The sequence below is a fragment of the Buteo buteo genome, chromosome 3 (genome assembly GCF_964188355.1).
Source record: "Buteo buteo chromosome 3, bButBut1.hap1.1, whole genome shotgun sequence".
In the NCBI taxonomy this organism is placed as follows: Eukaryota; Metazoa; Chordata; class Aves; order Accipitriformes; family Accipitridae; genus Buteo; species Buteo buteo.
This window is the reverse complement of record NC_134173.1, coordinates 30,969,082-30,985,653: the sequence shown is the minus strand read 5'-3', so window position 1 is coordinate 30,985,653 and position 16,572 is coordinate 30,969,082. Positions and strand designations below refer to the sequence as shown.

At 41.1% G+C, this 16,572-nt stretch overlaps 1 protein-coding gene across 5 annotated transcripts in view; it reads left to right on the top strand.

Annotated features, from left to right (window-relative positions):
* The window catches only part of GAREM1 (GRB2 associated regulator of MAPK1 subtype 1), a 104,567-nt gene that overhangs the window by 62,338 nt on the left and 25,657 nt on the right, over nucleotides 1–16,572 (top strand). The gene's annotated exons all lie outside the window — the stretch shown is intronic.

The following is a 16,572-nucleotide window of genomic DNA, read 5'->3' as shown; positions in this document are numbered from 1 at the left end:
GCTGTCTGATGTGTATTGATGAAACTTTTCTTGAACCAGAGGGATGCAGGTTAATTTTTTCCTGCTGAATTGACAGCAGCGTGGGCAAGGCATTTTGCTGTTGCTTTGTATTGCATTTCCGTCACCAGGAAATTTGTAGTCAAATACAGGCTATTAGGGTAAGTGTGGGTGAATGTTGCGAATGAACATTCATAATGATCTCTTCATAGCAGTTTGAAATTAGAGTTGGCAGAATTTTCAGCTATACCATTTTTTCTTGGGAATGCTGACCTGTTGAAACTATTGCAGGACCACATTGAGTTCAATCTGAAGGTTGGGGGTTTTTTTTAGTGAAAGGCTTCTCAGATCCACCATGGAAATAGAAAAGTGTACTATACAATAACTGGTGATTTAAAACTTTAGCATATAACATATAGATGCGTATGCTCATGCATTTCTTGCCCTGCTGGATTTGAAGCAGTGACTTGAAATTTGCTTCCCACATTCACGGTTCCCTGACCATATAATCAGCTGCTCTGCCCCAAGGATTATATTTGGAACAGTTCATTTTTTTTTTTTATGTATATACAGTTCTGACTGCAGCAGAAAGATTGATTTTATAGCAGGGGTGTGAGAGCCTGGATTCAAATTGCTAGCTCAAATGAAACAGAAGAGGTGTAGCATGAACTCAAGTTGCTCACCAAGATGTAGGGTTGTCCAACCCTAGTTGGTGACACTGAGGGAGCATGCATGCAGGCATCCCTTCTGTGGGCATCAAAGCGCTGGGAAAGTATCAGAATAGTTCTGCTGCAGAAGAGAAATAACTCTAAAACTTCAGATCTCTATGAGGGGCAGGAAAGTTTAACCAAGTTTCTGAATACAGAACTATTCCGTACACTCAGTGAAATAAAGTTTTCATAGAAAGTTTAAGACCCTTTGGAAAGAGGCTGCTGAAAAAATGGGCAAGCAAATTGCTAGCATAAGGTAAAATACAGATGGAATATGCAGGCTTGCATTCTTCCTTCAGAAAAGCACATTTTATTGGTGTAGCAACTTTGTAAAATAACACTTACGGCAAGCAGTTTTGGGGTTAAATTCCTACTCATATGGTTCTCCTTAGTATAGATGTGGTTCAGCTGATAGGAGCTGGAACACCGTGCATTGCCCAGATCCTCGTGATGGGTAGGTTTGTAAAGATCACCATGCTTCACGTTGCTCAGTGACAGCAGGCAGCAGGTGTTGATGGCAGATGAGCTGATCCAGCAGAAGCATTGTGTCATTTGTCTTTTCATTGCATATGTGTAGTCCTTCTATATGTATTTCTCAAGGAGACAGCCAAAACTAGTGAGATAGCACTACAGTGTCAGAGGAATTGTTTAATGAGGGGTGAGACCCTGACTAATTGTGGTCCTGAAGGGAGAAATTGAAGAAAATTTAGGATATATTTGGGGGGGGGGGGGGGGAGGATATGATTATTCTTGCATTGCCCTATTGCCTTCACCTGTAAAGAAAGAATTGTCATATTTTAACATTTTTACGATTTAACGGTTGAAGTCTGCTATAAAGCTAAGTCAGATGACGAAACGCTTGCTCTTTTTCCTGCACCTCTTTCCATCAATGCTGCTTGAGTTTGGCCATGGAGATGGAATCAAATTTCATAAGGGAAATGAAAATCTCATTTTCAGACAGATGTTGGATATCAAAAGCAGAAACATGTTAGAAAGCTTGATCTGATGAGCTATACATATGGTTTAATTTTTCAGTAGAAAATGTAATTAAATTGTCTGGGATTCCTGGATTAGCCCACAGTGCTTCATGCTATAACCTTGCACAAAAATCTTAAGTGTGTGGTTTTGGTATTTCTGGTGTACGTAAACTGCTAATATTGTAGCTTTTCTGTTGTGAAGGATTGGTATCTGGCTCAATTTATTTACTAATTAACCTTCCTTTTTTTGCTGATCATTAGAGGGTTGTGCTATGTGGTCATAGATAATCTCATCCTCTGTTATTACTCTGGGAAGAATGCTTTTTAACTTTCATTTCTCTCAATACTAATTCTAAAGCTTTTTTAAATGGTAGAAGAAAAAAAAAAGTTTTGAGTAGCGTAGATTTCTTTGCTGTACATTTCATACATTTACTATGAAATTTGGGTCATACTGATTCCTGGCTATACTGCTTCCTAGAGGAGAATCACAGAAGGTATTTTTAACATACTCGTTTGCTTGCTTTTCCTTTTCTTCAGAGGAAAATAATTCTGAGCAAGCGAGAAGAGGAGCAGGGAAGAATTGGCACACGTGATGTTTGCCAGGGAAGGAGCGAGTAACTAAAATACAAAGGGCCACGCTAAGCCTTCAGCTTTGCACAAGGATGTGCGCAGGCTTTCACAGATCAGCTGTCTGCCATGGCCTTAGACTTTCCCTACAAACCCTGGAAGTGAGGCACGTAGGTGCACAGCACCATGGACGTGTAAGACCACAGCGTGTACCGCCTTGCCTGTTTAACAAGAGCGGGGAAGGAGCAGCAGCCCGGCGTGTGACAGCAACCCAGGTCTGCGTGCCGGGCGTCCCTGGCAGTCCTCCTGCGCTGCTGAGGGTGAAACCCGGCGCTGCCGGACCTGCCTTACTGCTGTCAGGCGTGCTGGTTCAAGGAAGCAGGTGTGTGCGGTAGCGCACGTGACGCTTCTATGCCTTTGTTCTGTTTGGATGTAGCACTTGTCTTCTCTACTGTGGAAAATGAAAAGTAGCTACCTTCTTATCATATTGCAGACGTTCGTTGCTTCATGGTGTTTGGCTATCGTAAGGCTCGTTTAACGTGAATCAGATGGAAAGTGTGCAGAGTGGTTTTCTGACACCTTTCCAAGAAAAATCTTGGGTCAGCTGGCATACAGCTTTCCGAGTGTTGGCTCAGCTGAGTCTTCCCGGAGCTGGCAACTGAGCTGCCTGGTCAGCCATGAGCAGCCTGTAGCAGGCAGGAGTGCAACACTAGGGTATGGTGAAGAGTAACCTGTAGGTAAGACATTAAGTAACTGTTAAAGGTATTTAGGCTCCCAGCCACTCCGGCAATTCAGACGGAGGAGTGGCTAGGGAGGTCTGCATGTTGTGCTGAAAGCAAGCGGAGTGATCACAAGGAAGAAAGGTGAGGACCCTGGAATTGACCACTTTGACATCCCTCAGTCAGAGACCCCCCCAGCAGATAAAATGACACAGATTGTAAACTGGGTTGTATCTGGCTTGGCTTAGCTTGTCACAGTCTTTCTAGTGATTTAAATAATCATTTTCCTGAAAGGAGCATTCAGCTGTTGGGAAAACTTTTTCAATACTTTGTGATAATTCTAGCAGAGACTGATCTTTTGATGGCTTTTTGCTTTCAAGTTGCTTTTAGCTTGGGATGTCCCTGTTTTTCTGGTCTGCAAGCATCATCTATCTCTCTAAATACCTACAGTAACCAATTTTAAGTGTCTGAAACCCTAATATCCATTTTTTCCATCCATGGCATCCTGACATCCTTCAATCTGTGTGCTAACACAAACTGCCCAGTATTGATTTAGTTTCATTATTCAAGGAAAAACTTTTCTCTTTTTGAACCAAAAATATTAATAGCATTCCTCTTAATCCCAGAGGCAGATTTAAGATCACCTTGTTTTAAAACTAAAGTTCTTTGGCAGAAACTTAAAGCACAGAATTTCTCTGGAGCGTTTGCAGCTGCTAATGTTAGCTTGTGTACTTAGAAATCAGTATGTAATAACATATCTCATAATAATCTAGCAGCTGGGGAAGTCCATGTGCATTCAAAGACAAATAGGCGGCCAGCCACTCTGATAATTAGCACTTCACAGCCCTTTCTGTGAAAGGCTACAAAATGGAATTGGTGCAAAAATGGCTTTCAACCGGAGATGCCCCAAACCAATATTAGCGAGAAGGTTTCACCAGAAACACATGTAGGATAAAATATTCAGTAGCATTTCAGAAAGCATTAGCGAGGCATAGTACAACTCTTTAAATCCATGAATTATCATTTACATAGAGAAAACAAAATCCCCTAAGTGGTCTTCTAAAAACACTTTTGAAATTAAACCACCCCATGTGTAGTCTGTAGCATTTATTTTCTGTTGAGCTGTTTTAGGTTAGGCTGCCTCTACTAACTGGTTTTGTTTGGCTCTCATCAAGCTGGCAGACATCTTGCAAGAGGGAAAAATTGGCTGGGCATTCTGTTTCTTCATACCTTTTGGATTCAGCTATGATAATCTGAACTGCCAGAGAGGAGTTTAGATGGTACCCACCTTATTTAAGGTAATGAAACAAAGTATGTGTGACAGAATGCGTTCAAGAGAACTGAGGCAAGATGCGTAACTTGCTTAGATCTGAATTTTAGATTTGTCATCTTTGTTGCCTTCTTGAGTAGCAGTGAAAATTAAATGAAGTGGCAGTGCTGAAGCAGCATGCTTTTACCCACCATCTCTATTCACCCACCTTTTCAGCTCATCTCTTCTCCTTTTTTTTTTTTTGTGACAGTTTAGCACACGCTGTGAACATATGCCAAAATGCTCACTCTTACATTCTTAAGAGCTTCCTTCATTCATCTTGAGCTGTTATCAAGAGCTTTGTCTGCTTCATAGATGAATTGCACAGTGCTGAATCAATGTCCTCTTGTACTGGAAACCAGACAAATGATTCTGAGAGAAACTCTGTTGCATTTGTACACAGTGAGTGAAGAGATAGCTTACCTCATGCAGAATACGGGTATCAAAACACCTTCTGCTTCTCAACTGAGGCGATGTTATAAACGTGGCTGCTGATCCTAAACCAAAAAAAATTAGAAATGTTTGCTTGCTGCAAGTTACTTTGCATGCTTGATAGATATTCCAATGTTATGGATGACAATTTTTGGAGCATAAGCTACTACATATATTTCATTAAGGTGATTTTCAGATCATGTATTATTTTGGCTCTACACTTGTTTTAAATTCTCTTTAATACAGTTCTGGCTGTAGCATAAATGTACTTAACACTCAGTACTTTCCTTTACAGGAGACTTTAGCTGAATAAACCAGACCTATTGTGTAATTAAGGAATTTCTTTGGAAATTGGCTTCATTTCAGTTTTAAATATGTTGTCTAATTTGTTCCAGAAGTAAAGTGAACTTGTTTTTCAAAACTTGCTCATGATTGCTGGTGGTCAGAGCTATAATAAATTGAATTCCTTCCTAATTTAAACATTTTGCAAATGCATAAGCTAAGTTACAGTCTGCACCAGCCATTGACGATACAAAGTGATAGTACTTATCCCAAGAAAATTGTCTTTTTAATCACATAGAAGAACAGCAACCCTTCCTTTCCATTGCTGATACACAAATGTTGGAACTAATTGAGTGACAGGTTCTCCAGTAATTTGAGTGCAATACTTCAGTAGATTTACGTTGAGGGAGAGAAAAGGAGGTAAAATACAGCCTCTGCTAGAGATTGTAAACTACATGTGTATTCAGCAAGCAAATGAGATAGAGCTTTGAAACAATAAGCTGCTCTATAATGCACAGGCGGTCTTTCAGGATAACAAGCCCAAGCTCTGAAGTCTCTCTACACATTGATAAAAATGTCTAACGAACTCTGAATGAAATATGTTTATTCTGTCTCATGTAAAGCCCTGCAAGCTACTAAGAACTGAGCTGCTGACTCAGCCATTGTTCCTGGTTTTTACAACTCCTCCCATTCAGTTAATTAAAAAACCTGTTCCTGAACAGGAAACAAAAGCACTTTTTATACAGAATTGATCTATGTACATTTTCAAGATTTCTGCTCCGTGAATGCACTTTTTCTTTAGCTTTGTTTATTGCAGCACAACTGCCTGCCAGAGGCAATACTGTCGACATGACTGTCCTTCTCGGGTGGAATATTTCACTACACACCGTCCTACACTTGTGCCAGGGCCCGTTGAGCATGGGATGGGGTCAGAACCTGAAAGGCTCAAAGGGCCACTCAGTGAGCAAGAAAGCCATGAACGACACTAAAGTCAGGCCATAGAAGTGCGGATATTCACGTGGGAGTAACAGGAGGAAAAAGATCTGTCAGCAAAAGAGCAGAAAGCATGATGGGTGGTGGGTTTACGATTGAAGAAAGTGTCTTTGCACTGTGGCAGAAACACTAAGCTTGAGTTTTGGTGAGTGTGGACTTGGAAGCTTTTGCAAAATAAATAAATAAAAGCTGTTAGTAAGGCAGAGTTAAGGATTAAGCTCAGCGGTTGCTGTTATTTTAGCAAAAGCTTTGACTTGCCAAGAAATAGAAGAATGTGTATGAAGTTGTTTGGAAAAGCCACTTTCATTCTGTTAAGTTTATTTTTTAGGAGATGGCTACCAAATCCAAAAAGTTGTGTCTGGTGTAAATCCACAAGTCACTCCTGGTTAGAATCTCTGCAGTCTGTGTTATGACCAAAAATACGCTTCTTCACATCTTAAATTCCTTCCTATAATTGCAACTCTCTCCATTTTTTTTAATCAACAAAGTCATACAATTCACAGCAGGCCTGACGCAGGGGTTGGGACCTGGTAGTTTCTAAATTGCAAAAGTTTGCTTTGTTCAGTGCAATCAGATTTTGGTCCCCTAAAATGATTAGCCTTCTTTCCAACCTCTGCTCCTCCTCTAAGAATGAAGCCTCTTTCATCTGTCAGTGTAGGATTTCTCTGTTGCCACTGGTGGACAGGATTTCTTTTTTGAATTCTGTCTGGTTTTTATCTTAACCTCAAATAAATATCATAATTTACTTGAATCCACAGGTAATGAGGGGGTGGATTGAACTACTCTCTGTAAGTACAGTCTATGTTTAAAATACTTTTTATCCATGCAAAAATTGTCTTCACATTTTGGAACAAATTTAGACCCTGGAATTGGAGGAATCTGTTCAACTAGAGCTGCACTGATCTCAGGTCCTGAAAAATTGCTGCCCTTAGAAAACACTCCAGTTTCTTTCATTGACACTTGAGTTGCACAAGAAACTAAAGTTCACTATTTAGCAACCAAAATGGGGAGAGTGAAAGGGAAGAAAGGCTTCTTCCCCTGTGGATTTCCCATGAGGAGGTATCCGCTGAAGCAGGGGAAGCATGGAGTTGGGTTTCTGTACTCATTCGGTACTTGGAGTCAAGCAGATTATGAACTACAACTGCACTGTTGCTGGGGGGGGCATCAGCCCAAACAGAACAAAGTTGTGTTACTGTGTTTTCTTCGAACTAATGATGACAAATTTTGTTTTGATAAAAAACAGGATTTTGCTCTTTCTGCATTAAAGAGGAAATCTTACACATTCATAATTTCTACTGAAATCAGTGTTAATGAGGTGAAGGAATCCATGGTGTAAAGGCAGAATTTTTTGATGCAGCTGTGATAAAATCCCAGCATGCTTGGCTAACCTTCAACAGGTATTCTAATATGGTCTGTTTGAGCCTGCTTGAAACTAGTAATATTAATTTCAGATGTTAACCAGGAGCTTATTCTGTTACTCTCATCTCAACTTTATTTTGTGCTTTAATTAAATGTTAATCTATTGTAGACAACCCTGTTCTTTTAATGTATGTATGTCTTGGGATGACTGTATGCTAATGATTTGGGAGATGATCACCTAGTTAAGAATAGATCCAAATGCAGATGAAGTCTGTGCTGCTTCTTAATTTTAAATGTATGTGATGTTTTTCACTAAAATAGGAAAATCTACTTGGGCAGAACAATGTAAGGTGCTGTTAAGGGACTTGGCTGCCATCCAGCACAAGGTTTGATGTTCAGTTTGCGTTGACATACCTAAGCTGGGTCTCCAGTCCTTAGGATTGATTTTTAGGCCTGAATCAGTGTTAATGTATAAATGACAGCAATGTATTTGCTTAGTAAGACAAGTGATTCGAAGTACAGTAGGAACGGTAACCATGTACTTTTTCACCTTTAGTTCTACCTCATTTTCTTTTTCAGCTGTTCATGCAGAGGACAGCAGTTTTTGCTAGAGGCTCCTGTTAAGTGAGGGATAAGTCGGCTTTACCTTCTTATCAAATCTTCCTCTGTGGTGGCAGGCAGTTCCAGCAGACGTTCTCATAAGGATCCTGGATGCCACCCTAGTAGGTTAGAGCTATAAGCTTTCAGTGACTCTTACCATTTTCATAACTGAGGTCTAAGTGGGTATCCACTCTGGTACCAAAGGAGCAGTGCTAGTAGTCACATAAGAAAAGCTTCTGTCATAGGGCAGCTGTTGTTAAATGTAGTTATCTCAACACTGTTTCATAAAGCTCTGGGTTGGTTTAGTTCGGCTTTCTGTAACTTTTCTCTCTTGATGCCTTTTTGTGCTGTGATCCGGGTAAGCTCTGATATTCCCCAAGAGAGCATGCCGTCTTCATGTGCATGTCTTTATACTCTTACTGTTCAACAGAAAACTAGCAACAGCTTTTGTTAATAGTAATTCGGAAAGTCAGACTGTGCGGTAGTCATCAGAGTCCTCTACGTGGTCACTTGAGTGTGTGAACTAACACACTGTCTATGGAATATTCTTGGTGTCTGTTGGCAACACATGGGAAAGGAATAGAATCATGTTAATTACAAGTTAGATTGATGATAACCCAGTGAGCAAGTTAAATCTAGTTAACTTACAGTCCAGACACTAAAACATGTGACCCCATAAAATGGAACATTTCATTGTGGTAGTCTTGTATTTGTGATGATAATAACTTGTGAAACAAAGGTTAGAGGTTAGGTTTGTTTTCCCTGTCTGTCTTTTTACATCATCTGTAACCTAAAATTCCCTCTCATGCAGTATCTGTGAGTTAAATCTGCTTTAAGCTATCATCAGTCACCATTTGAACTGATTTTTCTTTGTTATGCTGCCAACAGAATCAAAATTTTTTTTGTTATGCTCTTTAATAGTCATAGAAGTAAGATAAGAGAAAAGAGAACGCTAGGCTGTACCATCCCCTTTGCTTTGCCAGCATAGGATTAGAGGTTTTGATTAGCAAGCATTGCATTGCGGTGTGGGAAACTTGGTTGGATTCCCTCCCTTGATCTCTCGAACGGTGTCTATGCATACACACAGGTGATGTGTCAGCGTGCTGATGCTCCGCTTCGACATGTCTCACCAGGTTGTGATGCCTGACTCATTCTGTCTTGGTTGAATGGGTATTTGTACCGCAGACATAACAGAGAGAGGAATAAAGGCATTTAAGGCTTCAAAATCTTCATAATACTTCCGAGAAATAAAACTATTCATTCTGACAGGCTCTTTCCCCATGAAGTGTTGCGCAATCTGTACTGACTGAATGTGCCTTTGTGCCTTGCCCTCTGCTTTGCAGTGCTGTAAGTTTAGCTCCAGTACACTCGATGAATTCTACTTGTATTATGTTTACTTAGATATGTCTCTAGTTCATGTTTCATCTGTTTTTTTTAATACATTCCCAAAATTTCCAGAAGATTGGGTACAGATGGGGACACGGGAGTTCCCCTTCTTTACCCCTCTCCCCTCTCCTCAACAAAAAGTACTGACAGGCAGCTCTTAAAAAACAGAAGCAGTATTTCAAAATTTAATAGCTGTTTCATGGTGATTATAATATAAGAATCAATTGTAGCTTTTCTAGTTTGTGGCCCAGTTGTTATCCTTTGGAAGCTGTGTACCTAAGACTCTTGTGTATTTTCCTGCTGTATTCTCCACCCTTTTATAGTTTCCTGTATGCTTTCAGCAGGTTACAATATGAAGATAAACAAAGAAATTCTTATTAATAACTCAGAAAAACTTTCCTCTGCCCCTCAAACCTTTTTCTGCATAGCTCTCAGAAGCTATCAGTGTGGCAGATAAGGATGAACCTGTACTGTTGGGCTGTTGCCCATTCTTTGACTGAGGGGATGAACTTGCCATAGCATGCATCCATGTTAGTTTCCTGCCGGGTCCCAACCTCAGGTGAAATCAGTAGCTCCTTCCATGGGGAACCCAGAGGTGATGGAGCAGTGATTTGCTTTCCTGGCCTCTCCGTGGGCAGCAGGGCTGTGAGCCTGTCTGCACTAGTTCATTTGCAGACTACTGTCTGCTCCTGCTGTTGAAAACAGCGTTCTGTGATTCCATTTATACTTGCAGTTTCTCTCTCCGATGAGTCTTTTCCCTCTGCAGTGGGGACCCAGCAGGACTGCAGCTCCAAAGGACCTGAGCATGCAGGAGGTCTTCTCTTCTCTGGAGAGCTGTGAACAAACACTAAATTTTAACAAGCTGGAAGATGGCAAAAGTGAAGCAAGGCATTTATTTCCCACTTGTTACTTCCGCATGTCTGCCAAACCTTTTCACATTAAATTAGTGATACGTCCCCGAAAGAGCTGCAGTATTAACTTTACACCTTGGTTCCAGTTAGTCACATAATGTGATGGATTCTTTTTTGTTTGGCCTTTTTTTCAGGTCTAGACACTGCCATGACAACACTTCTTGCAACACTAAAATGCCACATGTAGGTTCTATGCAAAGACATATTGGCAAATGTCAATTTAAATAAAAAACTTATTTAAAAAAAAATTACATGTAGGCTGGAGTGTTAGGATTATGTCTTAATCTATTATTTTGGAGTCTTTGGTTTGCCATGCTCGCTCTTGACTGGCTGCTTTGTCTAAGAATTAGATAGGGACAAAATAGGTCTGCTGTATGATCTAGTTGATGGGGTGACAAGTGAGACCATAAATTGAGATTTCCTTCCATTGTACCCCACTGAGATGAATTTATTTCTGCATCAGGTGTTGAGGGGCAGTTGTGTACACTGTCAGCTGAAGACTATACAGGTCCATCTAAGAACTGGGTGTGCTGAAGTGTACTTTCCAATTCATGCAAACGCATTCTCCCTGATATCTGGAAAGCCACCTCTCTGTGTCCTTTGTTGTTACATCTTATTTATGCTTTAGGCTTACGCTCTTCAACTCTGCCCAGTTATATCAAGGATCATCTTTGGGGGGAGGAAAACAAAGTTACTTCCTATCAGCTTGCTGCACAGGATTGCTGACAAATGTAGACAAAAATTGTCTTTTTCCAAAATGGTGGTATTCTGGCAGGTAGAGAACCTTTTCTTTTCGAGTCAGCTCTGCTGTTCTTTGAAATACTGAAATGCAGTCAGCAGTCAACAAATAATATGAAGCATAAACCTCTGCAGTACTTTTGCTACCCTGCTGTGCTGTCTGCGCATTCTTGAGAAATGCTGGGCTTTGCATACAGTCTCACATAGAGAGATGAGAGACTTACTAAATAATCAAAGCTGCTGTGAAAGACAATACAACTCCTGCCTCCTTGGAGAAACATTTAACAGCTAACGCAATTGAGCAGATGTTTCAGTGGACTTCCATGTTTCCTACTGATGACATGCAGCTACGTTTTCTTTTCTCTTCCCTTCTTCTTTTCTCTTCCCTTCTTCTTTTCTCTTCCCTTCTTCTTTTCTCTTCCCTTCTTCTTTTCTCTTCCCTTCTTCTTTTCTCTTCCCTTCTTCTTTTCTCTTCCCTTCTTCTTTTCTCTTCCCTTCTTCTTTTCTCTTCCCTTCTTCTTTTCTCTTCCCTTGGGATTTCTTTTTTCAGATTTTCTTTTTGGTATATGAGCATATACGTGCTCTCATCCTTTTATATCAATGAAAGCTTGACTGTTTGTTCAGCCTGTGAACCCTTGCCCTAGATAAGGACTCCCTTGGTCTAGGCACAGTACAGGCACAGTACAGACACATTACAAAAGGAATGTTTCTGTCTTGGAAACATTCTGGACTGTTGGAAATTGCTGCACTATTTGGTGGTGAGGTGTAAGTCACTGCGAAGACCAGTGGATCCTACATTACAGAAATAACCTGTATGAGGTGGCTTAGAGTTGTGAACGTATGCAAGCCTGCAAGAGCCTAAGCAGGAGAAGCAGCATGAAGGCTGGGACAGAAAGGGCTGGTTAATGCCCCTGCTTGCAGATATTGCAGGGCCAACTTCTGGCAAGAAGGAAGATGAACTGATCTTCCTGCTTCTACTGGGTTTTAATAAATGCCTCCATAAACTGGAGGATAAGCCCTGGTTTAGGTCTTTCCCTGCCTTTTTATCTTTCCAGACTCGTTTCCAGCAGTAGTGGATTTACTGTCTTTGCTGTAAGTACCTTCACAGGGAAATAAGAATTCATATTCTGCAGAGATAATATATACTAGAATGAAAGTGTTGCAATACTGTGCCTGCCAGAGGCCAGACTGAAAGGTAAAGAGATATAAAGCTTGCAGTAGTTGTTCATTACTCCCTTGCATTTGGCTGCAAAGGAGTAACTACACCTGCTCAGTGGACCATGTAGGTATTACAAATCTTTGATCTTTCTGAACCTGTAATGATTTACTAGAGAAACATTTCATTATTCTTTTTGTGCTAGTAAGAGAGGGGTGAACTTCTATAACAGTATAGTTTTAGCTTTAATTTTCTTTAATTTTTTGTTGAACTCCTAATTAGCACACAGTTAAATTGCCTTGTGATTTGTTTAAGCTTGATGTCAGTTTTGTAAAGTCTCCCAATGAAGTCGTGCCTCTTGTGAAGTGTAATAAAATTCCACTTTAACTTGCAGTCAAGCCAGACTTATGTCCATTTAACTTGTATTTCAGCCATGCTGTCTTTTTTTATGGCAGCTTGAATAGAGACCAGGGAGAAACATAATAAGAAATTGTCTCCTTCCTCCCCATTAGTTAGTTGACATCTGGCTCAAATGTGTATTGCAGGCCCCTCTTCAGCCCTTCTTTCTCCCCTTCCCGTAAAAAAAGTCTGTCTTTTTCAATGAGGAAATAAATTTTTAAAAACCGTCTATAGAAAATCTCCAGTTATAAACCATCTTTTCCAAAGGAGAGGCATTTTAACATCTAGCCCTGACAGCTTCCATGCACAGCATACTTCTTGATTTCATAACAGGAGGAGATTAACGCTGCCCTTCTATTATATGCTTTGGGATCTGTATGTGCTCCTCTGTAGTCAACCTCCTCGTGAACTGCTGCTTATTAGCAGTGAAGGCACAGACGGCTTTGTGTTTGCACGGCTCAGCTGAAGGAAGGGGAGGATGGCACAGATAGCGACATAGATGGTTCTGAGCATCTCTTTGTACCGAAGCAAAGCTCCATCCCAGTTGCACACAGCCTAAAGCATTTGTTCTGTGCTGAGGAATTTGGGACTTTTCTGTAGAAGTTTTTATTGCAATGGGTAACTGGCTTTTTCTTGCCACCAGACTATCTATTGTTAAATATGTAGCAGTCATAGTAAAATAGTATTATTATGCTTCCAAACAGAGTAACTAGAGAACCTAGAATTAAAGACCACTGTCTCATTCAAAGTGCTGGATGGGTATTGTTCATATAATGTATTATTATTCAGTATGTTGTTTTCCTTCCTTGTTCATGTGAATTCATGCTTTGTTACTGTGCCCAACTCAATTCCCGCTCTGAAGTGAGAATTTTCAATTTCTTTCTGAACTAGCAAGATTTTATCACTGCAGTGTCTCACAGTTTCAAAACACTATGTAGCTTCCATGCAGTATCGTATTCAACTCCATTCTGTACATAAGGGGGGAGTGTTAAATCAGAAGTAACCCCACTGGACTTAGATCTGTCTGAAGTGACTCAAACATGCTGTGGTTTTGGTTTTTTCTTTGTGGAACTTAAAAGTATGAAATGCCATTATAAATTGTAATCACAGCTTGCCTCTAATAGTAACCACAGCTGGGAATGCTGCAAATCAGACCCCTGGATCCCAATTTGGGCAATCAATTAGAGTTGTATCCAGGTGGCTGTGTCGGTAGTCAAAGAGGACAGCAATTGAGAAGTAAGCAGGAGAGAGGAACAGCCTCAGGTCAGCTCATGGTGAACCAACACTGTGTGACAACTTCTGTAAAATTTAAGAACATCTTGCCTTTGGTGACTATCTGTGAAATATGGTCATTGGCTCTACGCTCTGGAGTAGTAGTTTTTCTGTGCTGTCAGGTGCTCCCTGGTGCAACTCCGTCTCTGCTGCTGCGTGATGTCCTGGCACATCCTGACTCCACGTAGGAGGAGGTCTGACTTCACCCAGCTCCCCCCTACTCCTGAATTTCCTTTGCAGGAAAGCGGGGTGCCCGCAGGGGGAAGGACCTGCGGAGCTGGGGAATGCACCTTCCTCTTGGTTAGGCTGTGGCTGACAGGGAAATCCTGAAACCGGGACTTACAAGGTCTGTATGGCGGACTGGGGATTAAAAGGCACAGTTCTCCCCTCTTCATCTCTCCCTGCCTGAGCCTCAGGCATCAGTCACAACACGCTTTCCAGTGCCAGTTAACTGTGAGCACCTCCCTGCTAATTGTCCAGATTCCCTGAGCCTGGAGGTGCCGGCTGCCTGGCCCCTCTATCACTTTGCACTGAAAGGCGCTCAGAGCGGGCAGGCTGACAAATTCAGCTTTAGGTTGCTGGCATGTTTCTATAGAGTATGTGAAATGTTTTTCCAAATGCTTGTCCGCTGTCAGGTTTCCTGTAGCTACCCATAGTGTCTGCCAGGCGTAGCTTAGTCACTCCTAAAATTTCTACTCTTAATCCTGGAGCTACTGTAAAGTCTGTGGAAGAAGAGGTTGCCAGAATTTTTCAAGATAGAGGGTGTGTCTACAACAAAAGTTTTAGATACCTTCAGTAAACAATTAAACAAATTTACAGGGAAGAAAACCTCTGGAGCTACTAAGCCCAAAGATACCTCTTCCCTGCTCTGGGCATCCTTGAGCCATGAGTTCCTCCTAGAGGTGTGGAGGAGAGTCTGGGTGGTATTGCTACATGTGCTTAAAGTCCTCCTTACACAGCTGTCGTTTGCTCCTGTCTAAGGCAGAATGCTGCACGAGGCAGACCTTTGGTCTGACCTGGAGAAGCCATTCCTGTAGTCAGCCACTTTGCTGTAATATATGGGAATGGCTTCAGGAGGTCAGACCAAAGGTCCTGCTGCTTCTACTCCAGTGTTGGTCTTTGAAGTACCTGAATTGTCTTGGCAGAACTTCCAATAATAGCATGTCCTGAAGCAGACATGAAGTTAGGAAAACTCCAAGGCAACTGATTCTTGAAGTGTGGTGAAGCTTATTAAACACTTGCAAAATACGGTCTTGCATTGGGAAGTACCAGCATCTTTAGTTACCCTGCTGATAATACTTCACAGTTACTGAGGTCACTTAGAAAGACAAAACGTATGGAAGGGAATAAAAGGAAGTCTTCTGTCTTGTAAGTTGATACTTAGGCTTACAACCACAGCACTCGAGCATACTGATGAAGAGTGTGCCTCTGTCAGCAGGGTTGTTGGGGTTCGGTGGAGGAGCTGAGCCTCTTGGTCTCGCACCTCTCTTGGTGTGTGTGTGTGTACATGTGTGTGCACACACCTGGCAGGGTGGCAGGACAGGTCTTTTTCATGGGGTGTCAGGACTTGCTGAGCTTGCATTCTTTTCCTCCTCTGCTGCTAGGTGGCCTGAAATAGTTTAGTGTGGGTGAATTCTCTGAACATGTCACAAAAGTTTCAAGTCTGATGGGATGTATAGGGGCAGCAGGGTGTTGTGCACAAAAATGCTGAAGGAGTGAGAAAATATTTCTGTAGGTGGCTGACATACTGATGTGTTGGATGTATTTTAATGAGGTTGAGCACTGTTTGGGAACAATAATTTAGTGGCTGCGTGCATTGCTAATTTTAAAATATGATTTACAGGAGATGCACTAACCATTGATTTTACTCAGCCTTTTTCTCATTTTCTGGAGTGGCTTCTTACATCAAGTCTTGCCATGCTATTGTCTGGCTGAGACCAGCCTTTAACTTAGTAGTGGTTAGTGTTTCTAAATTTAGGAAGATTGCTCCACTGATTTAAGTCATAAAAGCAGCAAATGTGCCCATCTAAGCTTTCGTTATCGCTGTGTTTATAAAAGAAAGCTTTTAAACTTTGTGCTTGTAGTGCAGAGAGGTGGTTGATGTACGTGGCTGTCCCTGGCAGGTCTGCCTGGGGCAGCTGCCTCCGTGTTAGTTCTTGCCTTTTACAAGACTTAAAAAATAGCCAAGGTTTTCCTGCTGGAGGGAGGTAAAGTCAGCAAGAAACACTTCTTTCTAATGCCCTTCTGAAGGCGACCACCTTCAAAAAGGTTTTAAACGTGTATGGTTTAATTTCTTATGTTACCTAAAGTTCTCAAAGGGCTTAATTTATGATTAAGGAAAGTTAGGTGCTATTCCACTCTTAGGGAAGCCTAGGGGGAAAAGGGTTTTAGTCTAGCATTTTTTAATAGCTGTTTGATGATGCTAAAAACAAAAACAAAACCCTTATGTTTGTTGTTTTGGGGTTTTATAGTAATGGGTGTGTTTTCTTTCTGTAAAACTTTTAATATTAAGGGCCAAAAAATGCTATCTGTACAGATACTATTATACTGAATTACATACACAAACACAAATGCCTCCATAGTTATTTACTATTTCTAGAGAGCATGTGATAAAAGGATCTTTTTTTATTTAACTTCAGCTCCCACATGTTCTTTTTGTTCTGACCTGGTGAAATGGGGTGTCTTTCAGAGCAGGTTCAGAAGACTCTCTGCAATCTTTCGTCTTCTTGTTTGGCTGCTAATAACCGGAAAAATTGACTGAGCAA